We start from the raw sequence: 19080 nt of genomic DNA on the forward strand, positions 1-19080 counted from the left end.
ACGCGTGTCAGTAGGGATTGCAGGGGAGTTTCATGTTGCTTGCCATGAAGCGCACGAAGATCGCTCATGGCTTATGAAACTGCAACCTCCAGAGATAGGTTGTGCTCCAGAATTAGTTCGTCTGGTAGTTTGCAGTGCTGCGAAAGACCCTGTTTATCATCCACATTGTCATTTTGCTCTAAAGCTGACTTTCTACATAGTTGTAAAAAGGAGGTTGTATCCATTCCCCTCACATCTGGTAGGAGACAGCTCCTTCCAGATACAGTCCCAATGAGTTCAGGAGATTCTTTCCCTGAAAGTCTTAGCAAACTTCTACTTGCTTCTCATTGGTCCATATATTGTCACGTGCCTGTCCATGAGCCAATAACTGTGGCCAGGAGGTGGGATTGTGCGGATGCGTTTAAACTTGTCTTGAAAAAGCGGGAATTAATTCAATGAGGAATGTCTTGGTATTAGTCTTGGCTCTATCATTTCCTAGTTGTGTGACTTTGGGCGTGTTATATAAGCCAACTAAGTCTTGGTTTCTGCTTCTATAAAATTAAGGTGAATAACATCTGCCTGACCAGGTGGCTGGGCGCTCAAGTGAGCTGAGAGATGTCAGTGCACTTTGCAATCTATAAAGGGCTAAACAAATGTGAGGGCTCTTTATTAGCAGTAGCTTTGTTCTTACCATACCCTGGAGATCGTGTTGCTCTCTTTAGTGAGTAAATTAAACATCCCCACCTGACTCAGTAATGCTAAATTGCTAACAACCTCCCTGAGGTTTTATCTTCTTCCCTCTTCATAAGAGACTTCTCTGAGCTACTAAGAGCTGGAGTTGGATTAAATTAGAGGGTTTTTCTCCGCTGTCCTGGAGAAGACAGGTCATTCTAGTCAACCCAGAAGTATTTATTAAGCACCTTCTGGTATCTTCTACTGTGCTGGATAGAAGTATAATCGTAACAATTAGTGTGAATTATCACAGAGGGAGCAGTCCTCTATACAACTAGGGAAGCAGCAAACACTTAATGCTGTCATCCAGGCATTATGCAAACTTCTATCAGTGTCAGGACTTTTAGGAGTTGACGGTGCTAAGGAGGAAAGCATTGAAGGTAATGATTATATGGTCAGAATACAGCAAGGCGGGTTTTGTAAGTAGACTGCAGAGAACTAGGGACCCTGGTGACTCTGTGTTTCCCCCTTCAGTTCCCCCCCGAAGTTGATAACCCTACTTTGAGAAAACATGAACTGGATTCAACTAAATAAAAATAGCTCTCAGTCATCAGAATAATCGTGAGATATGGAGAAAGATTCTTTCTCCCCGCAACTGCATAAAGCAGTTGGAATTCACTACCGAGAACAGTCTCAGCGTCTAATGCTGCAGCGGTTCTCAGCAGGAGACCATTTCCCAAATGCATCTTTCTCTGTTGCCCTCCCATCCTAGAGTACATCAGTGAGCAAGAGCAGGGAAGGATCAAGCCTGTGTATTTTTGCTTTTTTTTTTTTTTGTTTAGGGCTGCACCTGTGGCATATGGAGGTTCCCAGGCTAGTGGTTGAATCAGAGCTGCAGCTGCAGTGCAGGATCCGAGCCGTGTCTGTGACCTACACCACAGCTCATGGCAATGCTGGATCCTTAACCCACTGAACAAGGCCAGGGATCAAACCTGCATCCGCATGGATGCTAGTCAGATTCATTAACTGCTGAGCCACGACGGGAACTCCAAGCCCATGTATTTTGATAAAAGTGACCCTCCTCAGATCTTTGAGCTCCATTGGCCTAAGATAGTAAGCTTTGAGTACCCAAGGCCCCCCACTCTCTCCATCCATTGTTTTCTCCCATTGTACACAGAAGTTGAAGGGATAAATAAATTCTTCTTGGTCTAGAATCCCAGAGCCAGCACATAAGCTTGGAGCCTGTGCTTCTAGATCCAGTTTTCCTTCCCACTGTTCCAAGCTGTTTCATGCTCATTCTGACACAAACATCAATGGCTTTTGGGAATGTGTTTTGCCCTCCTAGTACAGTTAGAGCACTTTAATAGAACTACAAGATAAATATACATATGCATATATTTACATATGTGTCTGTATATATATCAAGGTATTTGTTGTTATTCATTTTAGGAAGATAGGACATATCCTTTAAAAAGATTTAAAAATAGAGGAGTGTGTGCTTAGTGCCAAATGAGTGATTTAGGCCAGTAAAGCATCGCAAATACTTTGCTAATAATGAAGCAAATTTTGCAAAGGATTTACTTTTATGAATTAGGATAATAAAGATATTTTTTATTTACATTTCCGTGTGCTTTTCCTTAAAAGAAATTCTGGGAAAACTTTTATTTTTATTTTTTTGTTTTTTTAGGGCCACACCCACGGCCTATGTAAGTTCCCAGTCTAGGGGTTGAATTGGAGCTGCAGCCGCCGGCCTACACCACAGACACAGCAACTCAGGATCTGAGCTGTGTCTGAGACCTACACCACAGCTCTCGGCAACATCGGATCCTTAACCCATTGAGTGAAGTCAGGAATCGAACCTGCATCCTCATGGATACTGGTTGGGTTCGTTCCTGCTAAGCCACAATGGGAATGCCCTTGGGATGCTTAAATTGGGAAAAAGGGGGTAGAGTTATATCCAATTAGCCAGAAGTTACACCTTGTGCATAACAATAAATCATTTCATATTTAATCTATCAACTGGTGGAGCTAGGATTCAAACCCTAGAAGGGGGGGAAAGGTCAGAATGGATAATTTATACACAAAACTTTGGAATTTCCTATATAGACAATTTTTTTTTTTTTAAATCTTTTTGTCTTTTCCAGGACTGCACCTGCGGCACATGGAGGTTCCCGGGCTAGGAGTCCATTCGGAGCTGTAGCCCTCGGCCTACGCCAGGGGCACAGCAACGTGGGATCCGAGCCATATCAGTGATCTACACCACAGCTCATGGCAATGCCGGATCGTTAACCCCCTGAGCGAGGCCAGGGATCGAACCCGCAACCTCATGGTTCCTAGTTGGATTCATTAACCACTGCACCTTGAGGGGAACTCCTAGACAATTATTGAAGGCTGGTGGTTTTGGAAATTTTCATAAAGAAGGTGAGACTTGAGCTGCGTTTTGATTGAAGTATAAGATCTAAGCAAACTACAGAGAGATTATGGGAAGTGGGAGGAAGGATTCACTCTAGGCCCTAGAAATGTCAAGTATACGACTTTGAGCAAGCGAAGCCACCACTGGATAAACTGTTGTCATGTGGCAGGGAGTTTGTTAGGTACTTGACATGTATTATCTCATTCAATCCTTACAAGAACCCAAGATAGCTGGGATTACTTTCAGAATTTCCCAGATAAGGAAACTGATCTCAGGAGAAATAAAATAAATTGCCTCAGGTCAACTGGCTAGGAAGTGGGGTAGATTAAATATGGCCACAAATTCTTTTCAGCTCCTGTCAGCAAGACCAGCATGTAAGGAAGCTAGTCTTGCCTTCTGGAGGATGCGTAGCCATGTGGAAGTCACCCCAGCAAAGCCAGACATGCAAATGAGGCCACTTTGACCCTTTCAGCCCTGCAGCCCCTCGTGCTGAACGCTGCCCTGTGAGTGAGCTCAAGTGAAGCCAGCAGAGGAACTGCCCAGCTGATCTATATAAGCGTGAGAAATAATAAATTAGTCTTGTTCCGGTTGCTAAGCTATGGAGTGGCTTGTTAACCCAGCCATGGGTAAGAAACAGCCAGGCTTTGACTTTAGGCATTCTTTGCTCCAAAGCTGGTATTCTTGCCATGACACATACTACTCTTTGTCAGTGATTACACAGGAGTATGCAATAGGATAATTTATCAGGCTCCTTTGAATTCTTAATAAAATTATATTCTAGATGCATGGAGTTGGAAGAGTCCAAGGTCCGTCTGAGGAGGCTTTTCTAAGTAAGGTGGAGGTCGTTGTCTATGAAGTGGTGGAAGGGAGGGTCTTGGAGCATAGTGATGAAGAGCAAGAGCTGGGTTCGAATCCTAGCTCCACCAGGGATAGCTCTGTCACCTTGCAGATGTCATAAACCCCCCTGGGTCTTGGTAGTCCCCTTGTTAGAAGGAAATAAAAATAGAACCTAATGCCTAAGGCTGTTGTGAGAATTCAATGAGGGTAAGACATGTGAAAACTCAGAACAGGGACAACTTGCAGTGGGCACTCAATACAGAGACAGCAAGTAGACCGAGGGAGAGCCCAGAGGCAGGGAGTCCAGCCTGCACTTGAGGTGAGGATGATGTCATCAAGGCACCGTTAGACGCTGGTAATGGTGTTTGCCAGGCTGCAGCAGCGACCTGAGCCACAGCTGCGCCCACATCAGATCCTTAACCCACTGCGTGAGGCCGGGGAATGAACCTGTGCCTCAGCAGTGACCCGAACCACTGCAGAGACCATGCCGGATTCTTAACTTACTTTGCCATAGCAGTTACTCCCCCTTTAAACATTTAAGAGCCTTGGAAACGTATGTGGATGCACTGCTGAAATTTTTTTTTTTTTTTAGATCTTCATTATCAGAAGCAGAGAAGATTTTTATGATAGCTGGTCTAATGAGTTCTTTTGACAACGTGAGCCCTTCACATAATGTGTTCAAGCAGAAAGTAGTCACATCCTTTTGTCATGTGATCTCTACTGTGCAAATACTTAGGAACTATGTAGTCAGAGTTCTGGTCATTCATTTGATAAATATTTATGCAGCATTTGCTGTGTGCCGGGCTCTTCACTGGATCCTGGGGGAACCATGGTACAGAGAAGCAGGAATGAACAGTCCCTGAGCTCACAGAAGTTACAATAGAGTAGAGAGTAAAGTAAGCCGGCACTTACTGTCCAGGGTGATAAATGTTTTGTGGGAGGGGGTATGGGGACTGATGGTGCTTAGAGGTTTTCTGGACCCAGCCAGGGAAAGAGAGCAAATAAAATACACTTCACTTCCTGGGATAAAGTGATGTAAATAGATAATCTGAGATGTGAATAGGAGTTAGCCAAGTTGATGCCACACATTCCGCCATGAGTCAAGACTAGTTTGCTTAAAGAGTGGGCTCAGGGAGTTCCCATCGTGGCACAGTGGGAACGAATCTGACTAGGAACCACGAGGTTGCGGGCTCGATCCCTGCCCTCCCTCAGTGGGTTACAGATCCGGCGTTGCCATGAGCTGTGGTGTAGGTCGCAGACGTGGCTGGATCTGACATTGCTGTGGCTGTGGTGTAGGCTGGCAACTGTAGCTCCGATTAGAACCCTAGCCTGAAATCTCCATATGCCGCAGGTGCAGCCCAGCAAAAGACAAAACAACAACAACAAAAAAAAGTGAATTCATGCTAAAGAGTAGTGAAGAGAATACTGCATAACTGGTGGTGTGTGTGTGGGGGGGAGGTGTCTGTGGTGTCAGAATTTCATTCCTGACAGCTGAGGATAAGGCAACTGCTAGATGTCTGGGACCTAGAGTTGACTAAGCAGTCATATAGTGAAACTCACCTAGAGAAGGCACCTTAATAAGTGACCCGGAAAGACAAAAGAAAGGGAGGAAGTTGAGATTAAGGGGTAGCTCATCTTTCAGGCCCTAAGTGTGCAGACAAACAAGGGGTGGCACGCTGGGAAAGGACAAGTGCCGGTGACACTGCTCGTGGCACGGCCAGTAACTCCCTTTTAAGATGTGATTTTGGAGAAGAAATAGTCCTTCTTGGAGACCCGTTGCTCCATCTGTAAGGTATGTGGTTTTGACTATTTACAGGGAGATAAGAGAGCGTCCTTGTCTCTGCTCTGCTTCTGCAGCGGAGAGTGGAAGTGGGCAGTCAGACAGCGGCTTAGTGTCGTTTCAGTTACACTGTCACTTGAGCCACAACCTGGCTGAAGCCAGAGGATGTTAGGTCCGATGTTGAGCAGGTGAAGTGGTATAACTGCCAGTCTAGAAAGGGAACTAACCTTTCTCGATTTGTGGTTGGCCCCTGATTATTTACTGAAGGTTTGCCAAGGAAAATGCCCTGTGGTTTTACTTAGTCGTCCACCCCTCTCCCTGCTCCTGTCACCCTTCTGCTCTCCTCCTTCTGTTACAAGGACCTCAGAGAAGGAGCCTAGAGGGGTGGAACCCAAACCAAAGCTAATTGTTTGCAAATGGTGGCATTTCAGGTCTCAGCATGTGAATAATCTTTAGAAAATGGGGGGGGGGGGGTGCATTTATTGTTTTGTTAGCCTGGCCCCCACCCTTTCCTCTGGGAATAGTAACCTTCCTTCTGTTTGAACACTGGTGGCCCCATCCTAGTCATGTGGCTCCCATGGGGGCTAAAAATCACTATCCTTCACCCTCGGCCCAGAGCTGGATATGTCAGCTCAAGCCAGGGCAGAGGGATATTGTGTGAGCTGGAATTAAGGGGCTCAGTTATCCCTCAGATGGCAAAACTGAGACGGAGCCAGAAACTGTCAGTAGCCACGTGCCTTGCTGTGTGGAGGGAGCCCATCTGTAGGAGGGAGGCCCAAAAGAGAGGGAGGCAGGTCTGGGGTGGGGCTGGGGGGAAGGGGGGATGAGAAGGGGGAGGAGAACCAGCCAACGTCTACCTTGTGGCATTAAATTGTGCCTGTTTCCACTGTCCGGGAGGCCCGGCTACAACTTTCCCAAGTGATACATTTGACTTTTGACAACTTGGGGTTTCTGTCCCTAGCAACCAAAAAAGTAACTGCCTGACCCAGATGTCCTTCGTTTTCTACTGGAGGTCACTCCTCACTGTGTTCAGATACGAGGCTACTGCTCCTGGTCCTTGGCCCCTCGAAGGTCCAGCTTCCCTGGAACAGCTCCTAACTTCTCATGTCATCTCATATCTTTACGGTTCATCCAGGGGTAGGTGTAAATTTTTTTCTTACATTGACCCTTTGAGGTGGTCAGAGCAGGGCAAGGCTACCCCTGTGTTTTGCATCAAGGACATTAGGGTGAAGTCACTGTGCGACTTCTCCAAAGTCACATAGTTTGTGAGAGGAAGAGCAAGGTCTTGAACCCAGGATGTGGCTAGGACTCTTTCTGCTAAGCCAGACGCTCTGTCCCCTTGGGAAGATCATTGGGCTGGCTCAGAATGTGATGTTCATTTATTCAGCAAATACCATGGAGCCTGTGCTGGGCCCAAGCACCATTCTGAGCCTGGGGTACCGTGTTGAGCAAGACACAGCCTCTGCCCTTACAAAGCTGATAACCCAGTATGAATACAGACCAGTAATTACAATAAAGCGAGCTAGGTGTGATGGGGGTGGGGGGGATTCGGGGTCCTTCTGAAGCAGGCACGAGGGGTGCTAAACCTGATCAGGAAAGGCTTCTCAGCAGGATCACTGCCAGCCCATAGGGCACTTTTTAAAAAACCAGCAAAAGGGATACACCCTTTCCTCAAAACATTTGACTCCCAGCTGCCAGAAAATTGTCATACAAATAGATAACTCTGTAACATCTATGGCGGACCCCAGCTGTGTGCAGGGTGCAACCTGCGCAACTGTGTGAGGCGCTCTGCTTCCAGAGGAAATGCTATTTAAAAGCTGCGATCCAAAGGACGAGAGTCTGAGTGAGCAGACTCCCCACCTGTAGGCCCCTTGCATGTCTGAGCATCGTGTCTGCTGCCAAACCTGTCATTATTTATTTAGGCTGCACGTCCTCCTGTGGCTGCTCCTGTGTCCTCATGGCCACCACCCCCCTTGCCCTTCACTTCAGCCCCGTCTCCCAGGGAGCCCAGAGCAGTCTGTCCTGCAGGTCATACGATCTCCCTAGACCTGTTTGTCTACCAGAGATGAGGTTTAGGGTTTGTGTTTCTGGACCGGAGCCCTCAGTGGTGCCTAATTCAAAAGGGAAGAACCCCAGGAGAAAACCTGATCCTCTCTGGGGGTGGTTGGGGGTGGGGGGCTGGCCTGGAAGGAATAGTATCTGAAGGCCCGGAGCCGTGTCCTGATTGGCTGCTTATTATGCCATTCCCTTGATTGCTGTGTTTTGTTTTTGTTTTTTAACTGTGGTGTTTTCTTAGCTCAGTAAGAGGCATAAATGAGAAGGGAGCGTGAAATCCTGTTCTTAGAATCCTAGGCCTAGGGAAGAATCTCTCAGAATGCTTTCCCCTCCCAGCACTCTCATTTAGGTGCAAATAAGCAGCAAATGCAGCATTCAAGGGGAGTGGAAATGGTGTGTGTCTAGTAGAGAAAACTGGAGGAGGGTTTAGAAGAGAACAGGGACCGTGCTGTCACTTTGTTTTGATAGCATTGGGGGTTCATGTGTTGTTGGAATGTTTATGAATCTCAGAGTTTTTAGAACCAGCTGACAGGTGGAACTATTTTCCTCCCCAGATCATCTGCACTTCTGTGTAAACATGGAACAGGGCCCCGTAGCGATGTCGTGAATGTCCGATCATGAAACGAGCTCCGCTTGGAGATTTTACTGATCCGCACCCCACACTCTACTGCCCCTGCTGATGCCTGTTATGTTCTGTTTAGTGTATTATTTATTTCGGAAGTCACTGGAAATTATTTTCATCCTGTACCCCCTTTTATTTCATGCCTCTCTGCAGGTCCTTGCAGGGTGATTTCGTGGAAGCTGTTAGAATGGTAGACTGTTCACATGGAAAGAACTTTAGGGAATGTCTGGTCTAACTGCAGATTACAGCCAAGGAGCACAGGCCCGGAGGGGGCATTGAGTGACAAAGGTCAGCGGGGGAATTAGAGGCAGAGCTTGGGTGTCAGGCCCAACATTCTTTCTGCCACGGACGCTCTACTCTCTTGTGCCAAGTGATTAGGTTGAGATGAATTTTGGCCTGGTTTTGAAAAGCCCGCTGTCTTATCTCTTCTCTCTTTAAATCTGTCTTTCCCAGTTCCTTCCTTTTCTCTCCCTTCTCCCTCCCAAATTTTGACTCTGATCCAGGAGCCACAACAGGTGTTGGGCCTGCCTCTCAGCAAATCCCGAGTCCTGGCTGGCACCGTCGTGGGGGTGGAGCACACCCTTGTGCCACCCGATTGGCTGCCAGATCGATTTCAAGGTCTCTCCGGTAACTTCCAAGGCGAATTCTCCCAAAAGGCTCCTTCCACCTTGGCCCGTCTAGTGACTGGCATGAGAAAAGTCTTCAGAAGTCTCCTCTGAGCCCCCCATGGGGGAGGAATCTCTTACTGCAAACTTAACTTGAGCTCCCTAAGGATTACTCTTTTTTGTACTGAGCTTGACACAGTGTTCGTGTCCAGTGGAGGCTGGTGAAACAGGCCCATTGCTGACAATGATGGTCATAAAAACGCACCCTGTTACCCGAAACCTTCCCAGACGCCGTCGGTCCCCTGGCGAGGGCCGGGCCGCTGCGGTGCTGAATGTAATCCCTGTTACAGGCTCAGTAAATATTTACCTGCAGTAAATATGTAAGATAGGCCTGCGTTTGAGCTTAAATTACATCCCCGTTTTGAATTCACACGGGCGCGGGCACGTCCAGTGTGGCAGACCTGGGGCGGACACTGCTCGGATCCCCCCCACCCCAGGGCCCGCTGGGAAGGGTGTTGTTAGCTGCAGCACCTTTGAAGTCTGCTGCTGTGTTTACACCACATGCAGGCGCTTCCTCTCCTTCTTCCTGTCAGTGATTGCCTGCAGACAGGCAGAGCCAAGCCATCTCTGCCCCCCACAGGGCCTCTCTAATGGGCAGGGCTGTTCTGTGGCTCCCCACTAGCCTGGCTGAGACTTTCTCAGAGCTGCGATGCCGGCTGAGGGGTCTCCTGCCCGAGCCTCCCTCTTTCTCCCTCTCCTTTCAGAGGCGTCAGATCCGAACTGCCGTCTGAGGCTCTCCCCCCTGTCCTGTTCCTTCTCCCCTTTCTCCTTCCCAGGAGGCTCCCCACGAAGGCTCGTGGGCCTATGCTTCCCAGAGGCCCAAGCAGACACTTCCACCAAGGAGGCCCATCTCAGCAAGTCTAATTTTCACAAAGGCCTCCGGTGTCTCCCGAGAGGAACTTCTCCTAAGCAAAGCAAAGAAACCGGCAGTTGGGCCTAGCAACAGAATCTTCAGCATCAAAGAGAAGTGGGTCAGAGTTCAGTCAGTATTAGGTATATCATGCAGATTTCTTTCTCGGCCTCACTGCAGCCCTACCCCTGCCCTGTCATTGGCTCGTGCTTAGTAGTTTGTGGAGGGAAATGGGGGTGAGAAGGAATTAGCAAAATACAGAAGAGCTGCTTTACTAAGATCTTCGTGCATCAAAAGGGCATCAACAATACCTATTGCAAATTCATGGGACAAAATATAGCACAATGGTGGGAGAAAAGTATCCTTCTCTCCTCTGCACAGTCCATGTAATAGAGTCTGTGGGCTGGGGAGTGCTGGCATCTCAAGAAGCCAGCAAGTGAGAACCACTCCTGGTGCTTCCCAGAGATTAAGAGAAGCAATACACAAGGAGCTGGGGTCCTTTAATAACAATCGGAGGCAAAGTTTGCAAAAGTACATACAAATTTGAATTACAGGTTATCAGAACCGAGACGAGCTGTAGAGACCATCGGGTTTGCTGGTTCTCAAACTATGTTCCCAAGAGATTTTCAAGGGCCCAAGGGGAGGAATGGTATAGACAAAATGTAAGTGTATGGTAGCCTGAGGAAGGGAGAGATTGATTTGATGCAAAAAACTTTTCAAAGTAAGAGGCTGAGCCGATGAGTGAACTAGTCTAGGTCCGATGGCAAATAGTGGAAGAGCTGAGATAAGAACCTTGGTTCCCTGGGCTCCTGTGTCCCCTCTTAAGAGGCTCTAGCTAGTACTTTTGTGATGTGGTGGCTGTGAGCAAATTACTCAGAATGGAAAGAATTTGAGGGTCACAGGGTGTAGGTTTTTTCCTTTATATTCCTCCTCCTGGGAGAAGAGCTGAGTAGCATCCAGTCTGCCTTTTGGATGCATTTGGGTGACTCTAAACAAGTATGCTCTTTCTAGAATCTGGTTTTCATTATTTTTATATCCTCAGCCTCCCAAGTCAGCTGGGCAGAGATGCAGACAGAAAGGCCTAATGGAAGGAATGGGATTGCTTTTAATTTAGCATAAGAACCACCACACCCCACAAATCAAAGTCCATGGAGGTTTCCACTGCCCTGCAGCAATGTCTCAGCAAGCGTTCTGAGATGTTTAATATGCTCCGGAGGAAGGAGTCTGTGTTAGTCCTTCGGGGGAAATGTTCCATATCATAGGCTTATCTTGGAGCTTCACGATGCTCAAGGGAGAATCTCTGAGGAGCTCTGCAAAAGATGGTCTATTTGACCTTAATCCAGTGTTTTGCAAACTTGCTTGTTGAGGGAAACTTTTATTCATGGGCTATCTGGTATCATCATACAGAACACACCTGGGAAATGCTGAAGCGAAGACTACTCACTGGGAACAGAGAAGTTTGGGTTATGATCCTGGCTCTTCCATTAACTGGCAGTTTCCATCTTTGGACTCTAGTTTCCTCAGCTGCAAAAGGAGAGGGTTGGAATCAATGATCTAGAGAGAAAAAAAGATTCGCATTTATTGCACACGTTGTCAGGCACTGACATGCCACGAGGGTCCTGCCCTTAGAGGGGCCCACGCTGGTTTTAACCTGCTGTCGTCATCTTGAGATTCTTTTTTTTTTTTTTTCCGGCTGTGGCATGTGAAAGTTCCTGGGCCAGGAATCAAACCTGCACCATAGCAGCAACCCAAGGCACTGCACTTGACAATGCTGGATCCTTAATCTGCTATGACACAGAGGAACTTCCCATCTTGAAATTCTAATTATTTTTCAACAAAGGGCTTTGCATTTTCATTATACACTGGGCCCTGTAAATTATGCATCAAATTAAGTGGCTGGTCCTGTGTGGGTGTGTGTACATGTACGAGGGAAAGTAAGAGAGTGAGAGACCCCTCTAACATGATCTCTGATCTTTACATCAGGCTGATGGAGGTGTGTGAGTATTTGTGATATACTGATGTGGAAACTGAGAATGAATGAGGTGAAATCAACTGCTCAAGGTGTCATAGGGAGCGAATAGCAGACCCGGGATTTCAAGCTAGACCGCTGAGCTCTAAAGCTTTTGCTTTTCCCACTAGATCAGGTGCCAGTGCAGTCTATAATTCTGAGATTCGTTTGCTTTTTAAGCTACTACTAGATCTCACTGTTCAAGTGACAAAATAACTATATTGATACCACTCACTGTCTCAGTGACTATCTGGCTGAATGAAGCAGTGAGCGATGGACTGGATGTCAGTGAGTTGCATGGCTGATGAGAGGGAGTGAGTGGGTGGAGAAGTGAGACAGCTGCGGAGTCCAGCAAGCCTGGTCCTGCCATTTACCAACCACGTGACCTGGGCTGGCCTCCTTGACTTCTCTAAGTCCCTGTCTACCTCCTAGGCGTGTTGTGAGGATTAAATAAAATAGCGCATCGCCTAACACGTGGTAATCTCCCAAAAGATTATTACTCTTCTTTTAATTAACCTGGCCAGGCTAGATTTGCTCTTGTGATATCTGAGCTCCAACAGTGGAACCCATTTGATTTGTTCAATAGCTAGTGCAAAACATTGTATTTCTTGATTTTTTTCCTAAATCAAATTAAATTTTTCTAATTCAAATCAAATTAAACTTGGAGTTCCCACTGTGGCTCAGTGGTAACAAACCCGACTAGTATCCGTGAGGATGTGGCTTCAATCACTGACCTTGCTTAGTGGGTTAAGGATCCAGCATTGCAGTGAACTATGGCATAGGTTGCAGACGTGGCTCAGATCCTGGGTTGCCGTGGCTGTGGCCTAGGCTGGCAGCTGCAGCTCAGCTTCACCCCTACCCTGGGAAACTTTGTGTGCCACAGGTGCGGCCCTAAAAAGCAAAAAATAAAATAAAATAAAAAATTGAATTTAGCTTTAGGAGTTCTCATTGTGGCTCAGTGGAAACAAATCCAGCTAGTATCTATGAGGACTTGGGTTCCATCCCTGGCCTTGCTCAGTGGGTTAAGGATCTGGCATCGCCGTGAGCTGTGGTGTAGGCCTTAGACGCCACTTGGATCTGGTGTTGCTGTGGCTGCCACATGGGCCGGCAGCTACAGCTCCAACTTGACCACTAGCCTGGGAACTTCCATATGCTTCAAGTACAGCCCTAAAAAGACACACACACACACAGAAAAATTAAACTTCATACTTAGCTAATGGATTGGTGGGACATTCAACATTAGAACTTGTGTGGATACGCAAATACCTCAGGACTCATTCATTCCAAAAAACCTGAGGAGCCGCCTTCAGTCCTTTGTAGTTGTACTTCATTGTCACAGCAGGTGTGTTGCAATCAGATGTGTCTGGCCCAGTTGCTCAAGGCATCTACTCCTTCTATTCTAAACCAGGCCACCAAGAGCTATTATCTGGCTCCCAAAGCCATGGCTTAGTGTTTAATCCCCAGGTGTCATCATAGTCACCACAGCCAGAAATCCTTGGAGAGAGCCATGTGCAGGTCCTTCCCTCCCCTCCCTCCTCCTGGCTCTGTAGAAAGATGTAGAAGGTTCTGCTCCCCTTGAATCTTCAGTGCTTTCCCCTCCCAAAGGGTTCAGCTCTGTCCCTTTAAGGATGTGTGTGTTGAAACAGAGACCTCTAAATGCCTCCCCCATAAAGAAAGCCTCCCAGCTTGCAAAGGACTGACTGTCCTTCCAGAATGATACTTGAAGTCTTTTTGCAAGGTCCACAGCAGAAAAAAAATTAATTGATTTGATTCATTTGTTCATTGGCATACAACGTCTTTCAAACTTTTTCATCGTCTGTGAAGACTCCCATGACCCCTTTCTCCCTTGGCCACTGCCGTTCGCATGTGATCCTGTATCTGAACTGCAAAAACTGGAGGAGCAAGGAAGAGAAGGGATAGTGACAGACTAGATTATGTTGCCAATTCGCTCCGTTTCTGGGTGGGAACTGTCACAGCCATCGCTTTGGAATCCCATATCTCTCATCTTCTGAACCCCTTGGGAACAATGAGAGCGGTGGGTGGAAAAAAAACTCAGCTTGGAAGCTTCGATTTATGGGAATACATTTATATGTCCCCAGCAGCTGGGTGATGGGTGCGTGGGGCCCAGAGACCTGGGCAGAGTGCCGGGTGACAGAGTATTGGAACAGGCTAGGACACTGGTGTTCATGGAATAGGTCAAAGAAAAGGCAGCGTTAGACCATACCAGCAGTTTCCCCCGACGACGGCAGACAATATGCTGGGTGGCTACCAAGTCAAAGGCAAGTTTAGAATTTTGCTCCGGCGCAGCAGCAGGGCTTTCGATGTGTAGTGTGGGGCCCTCTAGTGGCCAGTTCTTATTCAGTGACCATATCCTGCTGAGTTGTACACTCCCTGCCAGCCTCTGTCCCTGCCTTGTCTTCATTTTGGTTTTGCTAGAACCAGCTGTGTCCTGTCATCCCATTCCTGTCATTACTGACAACTCCTTTGGGACAAGCTCAGTGCTTGGGAACAGTTCTTGGGGGACCGACTGATTCCCTTGGAAATAGACGGAGATGGAGAGCGGCATGCAGGTTTTGGGTGTGTGCTCTTGAGAGACACATCAGTAAGGAAGTAAGGAAGCAGGAGTGGGTGGAGGGAGATGCTAACTCACAGTGTGGTTGTAGCTAAAACCTCAGCTGATTCTCCCGGGAGTTCTGGAGTGGAGATGGCCTCTCAGAATGGTCTCAAATTGATGCCATGGAACCAGACGTTCGTATCCCCACATCGGTCTGTCGCTGGTCATGTGTGGGCCCCAGAGAGGGGTATAGCCTTGGGTAGAAGCGTCCTCTGTGGCCCAGGGCAGTGCGTAGTGAGAGATACAGCTGGGAGCTCTCAGCACGTCCCCAGCAGCTGGGTGATGGGTGCACTGGCCCCAAAGACCCGGGCAGAGCATCACTGCATCACTCCCTGGAGTTTGCAGTCATATTCAGGGGCTCCCCAAACCTGTTGTCTGTACCTTTCCTTTGTCAGTTACCCCTGATGCAGGGAGGAAAAGTGCAGACACAGAAGTCCAGGAGCCGTAGATTCCAGCACAGACTCCTGCTGCATGACCTTAAGTATGCTATCTAAATTCTCCTGGCCTCAGGACTAGCAAGAGCGTGCGATAACCTGCTTCCCCATTCATACTTCACAAAGTGTTCTCACATCCTCTTCTAATTGAGTCCACCCGACCAAACTCTCTAAATCAAAGGAGATAATGGAGATGCAAGTGTCTTGAAAGGTTGGAAGCACGATAGAAATGTGTGAGAGATTATGTGGCATAATTGTTCATTCCAGCAGTATTTACCAAGCACACGCTTTGTGCTAAGCCTTATCCTGGTTGATGAGGGCAGAGAGATGCATTAGGCATAGTTCCTGCCTGCACCTTTGCACTGTTTCTAACTGGAAAAGACGTGCCCGAGAGAACAATGCCTAAAAACTCTCAGTAGTATAAGCAGGGCAGTAACATGAGTGAAAGAAGCCTCGACCTTTGCAGAGGAGGGGCGGAGGAGTTCAAACTAAAGCTCCGTAGAAATGAAACTTCTTTATAGGTAGAAAAACTGAAGTGGTGAGCTAAACCTTCCCCCCATGACAGCGGAGACTGTGCCTTTCTTGTTTGCTATTGTATTACTTTGCCAAACACATCGCCTAATATCTTGGGACTTAATAAATATTTCTTGAATAGATGAATGAATGATAAACTAAGAGCAGAACTGTTCACCTGTAGCTGTCCCATAGACATCTTCTGAGATGTTTGTATTTATTTATTTTAATTTTTTTAGGGACGCACCCACGGCATATGGAGGTTCCCAGGCTAGGGGTCTAATCAGAGCTGCAGCTGCCAGCCTACACCACAGCCACAGCAATGCCAGATCCGAGCCGCATCTGCCACCTACACCACAGCTTACAGCAACACCAGATCCTCAACCCACTGAGTGAGGCCAGGGATCGAACCCGCGACCTCATGGTTCCTAGTCAGATTCATTTCCGCTGCGCCACGACGGGAACTCCTGAGATGTTTTTAAATAGTCTCATCCTCTCTCCAACTGAGGGAGATGCACCAAATATTCACATTGGCTCTTTTCCTGAGAAAGAGCCCTTCTAATCCCCCGGCAGGTCCTGTGGCTGATCTCTGTGTCCGTTTTGTGCCTAGTGTTGGGGGAGTTAGGGCTGTAGGGACTCAGGACTCAGGGACCCTCCCTCAAGAGCTGTCCCAAGTGGCTCATTAGTCCCGTAAGCACTGTGACAGTGCCCTCTTCTTTTTGAGGCATTTCGGTTGCGGGTAGAAGGAGCCAAGACAGGATGAGACTGTGATTCTTTACTTGGTCTGTGAAGGGGAGCAGAGCGGCCAGCCACAGAGTGTGCTGGGCGATTAGGAGTGTTTCGTCTCAGGAAAAGATCCAATGTGACTCTCAAAGGGACCTGCTATAGTGGGAAGAACTTGGGCTTTGAATTCAGGCACGTCTGTGTTAAAGTCTAGATAGCTTCAGGTATTAATTAAGTGAATGGTAAACGAGCTGTGTCACCTCTGAGCTTCTGCTACCTCATCTATAAAATGAGGTTAAAAATAATCACTTCAAGAGCTTCTGAAAGGGTAAAATAAGGTAACATGCAAATTCCCAGCACAGCACCGAGCAGAGATGGGTTGCTCCTCAAACATTAGTTTTTCTTCCCTTTGTCTTTCCCGTTTACTAATTTCCTTCCCTCCTGCTCCCAGGCCTCCTTCTCTGTCACAGTTAAACGGCTCTCACAGATGGCGTCTCTGATTTCATCCAGGCAGAGCATGTTCTTGGTTTCTTAGTGGCACCTCCAAGAGGTTTCTTTTTGCTGCACGCGGCTGCCTAAATCCCTGCCTTGTTGATTTCCCCTTTGCCCAAACACATGTCTTGAATATTACTCTAATGAGAGGAGAGACCAGACTCATTCATGCTAGAAAAAAAATGAACAAAAGTCTCACTTCCAGGAGTTCCCGTCGTGGCTCAATGGTTAACAAATCCAACTAGGAACCATGAGGTTGTGGGTTTGATCCCTGACCTCAATCAGTGGGTTAAGGACCAGCATTGCCGTGAGCTGTGGTGTAGGTGGCAGATGTGGCTCGGATCCCCTGTTGCTGTGGCTGTGGTGTAGGCTGGTAGCTACAGCTCCGATTCGACCCCTAGCCTGGGAACCTCCATGTGCCATTGGTGCAGCCCTAGAAAAGGCAAAAAGACCAAAAAAAAAAAAAAAAAGTCACCCTTCCAAGACAGGCTTAGTGATCCACGCCAGGCTCCCACCCCCATCCTTCAGAAAGCATGATCGAATCAGAAAAACAGCCTTTCTTCCTTCTTGGCAGGGCTGTACATTCTTCGATCATGACTCGTCTTGGGGAAAGTGAGGAGGGTGGAGTGAAGACCACGAGCTGTCCCCAAAAATCCACTTCTCCTTCCTCAGCAGTTGGCGTTTAGCCGGGACGTGACTGCTCCGTTAAGGACCCCAACTGCCAGCTCCCGTCGCAGCCCGTCAGGCCATGTTCACGGAGCTCTTGTCGATGGACGGACGTGAGCAGATGGGACTCTGCAGCTTTTCCTTGCTCGCTTACGAGTAAACCTCCGGCCCTAGAATTCTGGTCCTTCTCTCTCTTCACAAACTGGCAGCGCTTCCACCCGCGGGCACTCGGAAGCTGCATGTTGAGGATGGCAGTCGCTGTCCCTCCCTCTGAACCACCGAGCAGAGCGCAGCCGTCCACCTGCGTGGAACACTGCCCGGGACCACGCTGCCACGGACCTCCGGACAAACCACCCTCCCGTCGCCAGGAAGCATCCACGAGGACATCTCTCTCCCCCTCTTCTTAACCATCACATCCAATACCTGTCCCCCACATTTTCTGGTACTTACATGGTGTCCCACTTAGTTCTGTGTGGTGTTTTTTGTTGTGCGTGTGGGTTTTGTTGTTTTAACCATGCCAGCCAGGCCGGGGATCGAACCTGCACCACAGCAGCGACCCAAGCCCCTGCAGTAACAAAGCAGGATCCTTCTTCCGCTGCGCGACAAGAGAACTCTCAGTGTTATCTTGTTTTATTCTTTGTCTAGTGGGTGGTTCTCATCTCTTAAGCCAGAAGGAGATCCCAAGATGTGACCCTCTGCTTCTGCTCCCATTTTTCCAACAGCATAGCCGTTGTGGACGTGGCCCTGTTCCCCAGGTGCTTCTCCAGACTTTTGGCCTTAGCCAGATGTGAGCGCCGCTGGGAACCAGCCGTCAGTGATGCCTGCCACAGGGTGGAAAAGGATAGCCAGATAGCCACAAGAGGTGGGGCTGATTCTGTGATGAAAACTGAGTTTCAGAACCTTCTTGAGGAACCAGGCTGTTGCAAATCTCCAACCAAGACACCTGCTCTAGCCTGCAGGTGCCCCCCTTCTCCAGAGACCTGCCCTCAGCGGACGGGAACCTCCTCGCCACCCTCCGCTCATCCTCTCTCCCCACCAAGATGGCCCATAACCAGTAACTAACTGATACAGGGCATGAAAGTCTGACCCTCTTGCCTCAGTGGGTTGATTCTGCTACAAGGTTTATGCCCCAGTTCCCTGAGGATCAGGCCAGGGCTCAACATGACCTAAAACACACCCTGTTTGTCTTGTTCCCTTTCCTGTCTTCTTCCTTCTCTCCCTGGCAGGTTTCCTCTGAAAAGTACTTCCTCAATAAATGCACGACTCAGATTCTGCTCCTAGGGAACCCAGCTTCGGTCTAGCGGGGTCAGTACTCTGCCATCATGTTCCCCAATCACTTTCCCCTTCATCTCTGGCAGCGTTGAGGCCCACGCTGTGGGCTGGGTATGCCGTGGTGCTGAAATTGGGCTGAGGGTGTGGAAGGGGCTACAGCAACACGTGGGCTCTATTGCAGTAGCTGTAAGAAGCACCTGCTACACAGAGATGTTGGGGAGGTTTTCAAAGCTGAGTTTACATGGGTAAAATGCTTAGGCCACAGTCTGACACGTAGTGTCTTACGTATGAAATGCTCTTAAGTATTAGGGCAGTGATTTCTTTGATTTTTTTTATTTTTTTGTCTTTTTGCCATTTCTTGGGCCACTCCTGCAGCATATGGGAAGTTCCCAGGCTAGCGGTCTAATCAGAGCTGTAGCCGCCAGCCTACGCCAGAGCCACAGCAACACCAGATCTGAGCCGCGTCTGCGAACTACACCACAGCT

General features: G+C 48.1%; 1 long non-coding RNA gene across 1 annotated transcript; it reads left to right on the forward strand.

The window, feature by feature from the left end:
- The first annotated feature begins 5530 nt into the window (after positions 1-5530).
- LOC125111025 (uncharacterized) lies at positions 5531-17788 on the forward strand. The gene is made up of 2 exons (XR_007130805.1): positions 5531-5693; positions 17232-17788. It is a non-coding gene; the product is annotated as an uncharacterized LOC125111025 (long non-coding RNA).
- The last annotated feature ends 1292 nt before the right edge of the window (positions 17789-19080 follow it).

This window comes from Phacochoerus africanus, chromosome 11, assembly GCF_016906955.1.
Source record: "Phacochoerus africanus isolate WHEZ1 chromosome 11, ROS_Pafr_v1, whole genome shotgun sequence".
Taxonomy (NCBI): domain Eukaryota; kingdom Metazoa; phylum Chordata; class Mammalia; order Artiodactyla; family Suidae; genus Phacochoerus; species Phacochoerus africanus.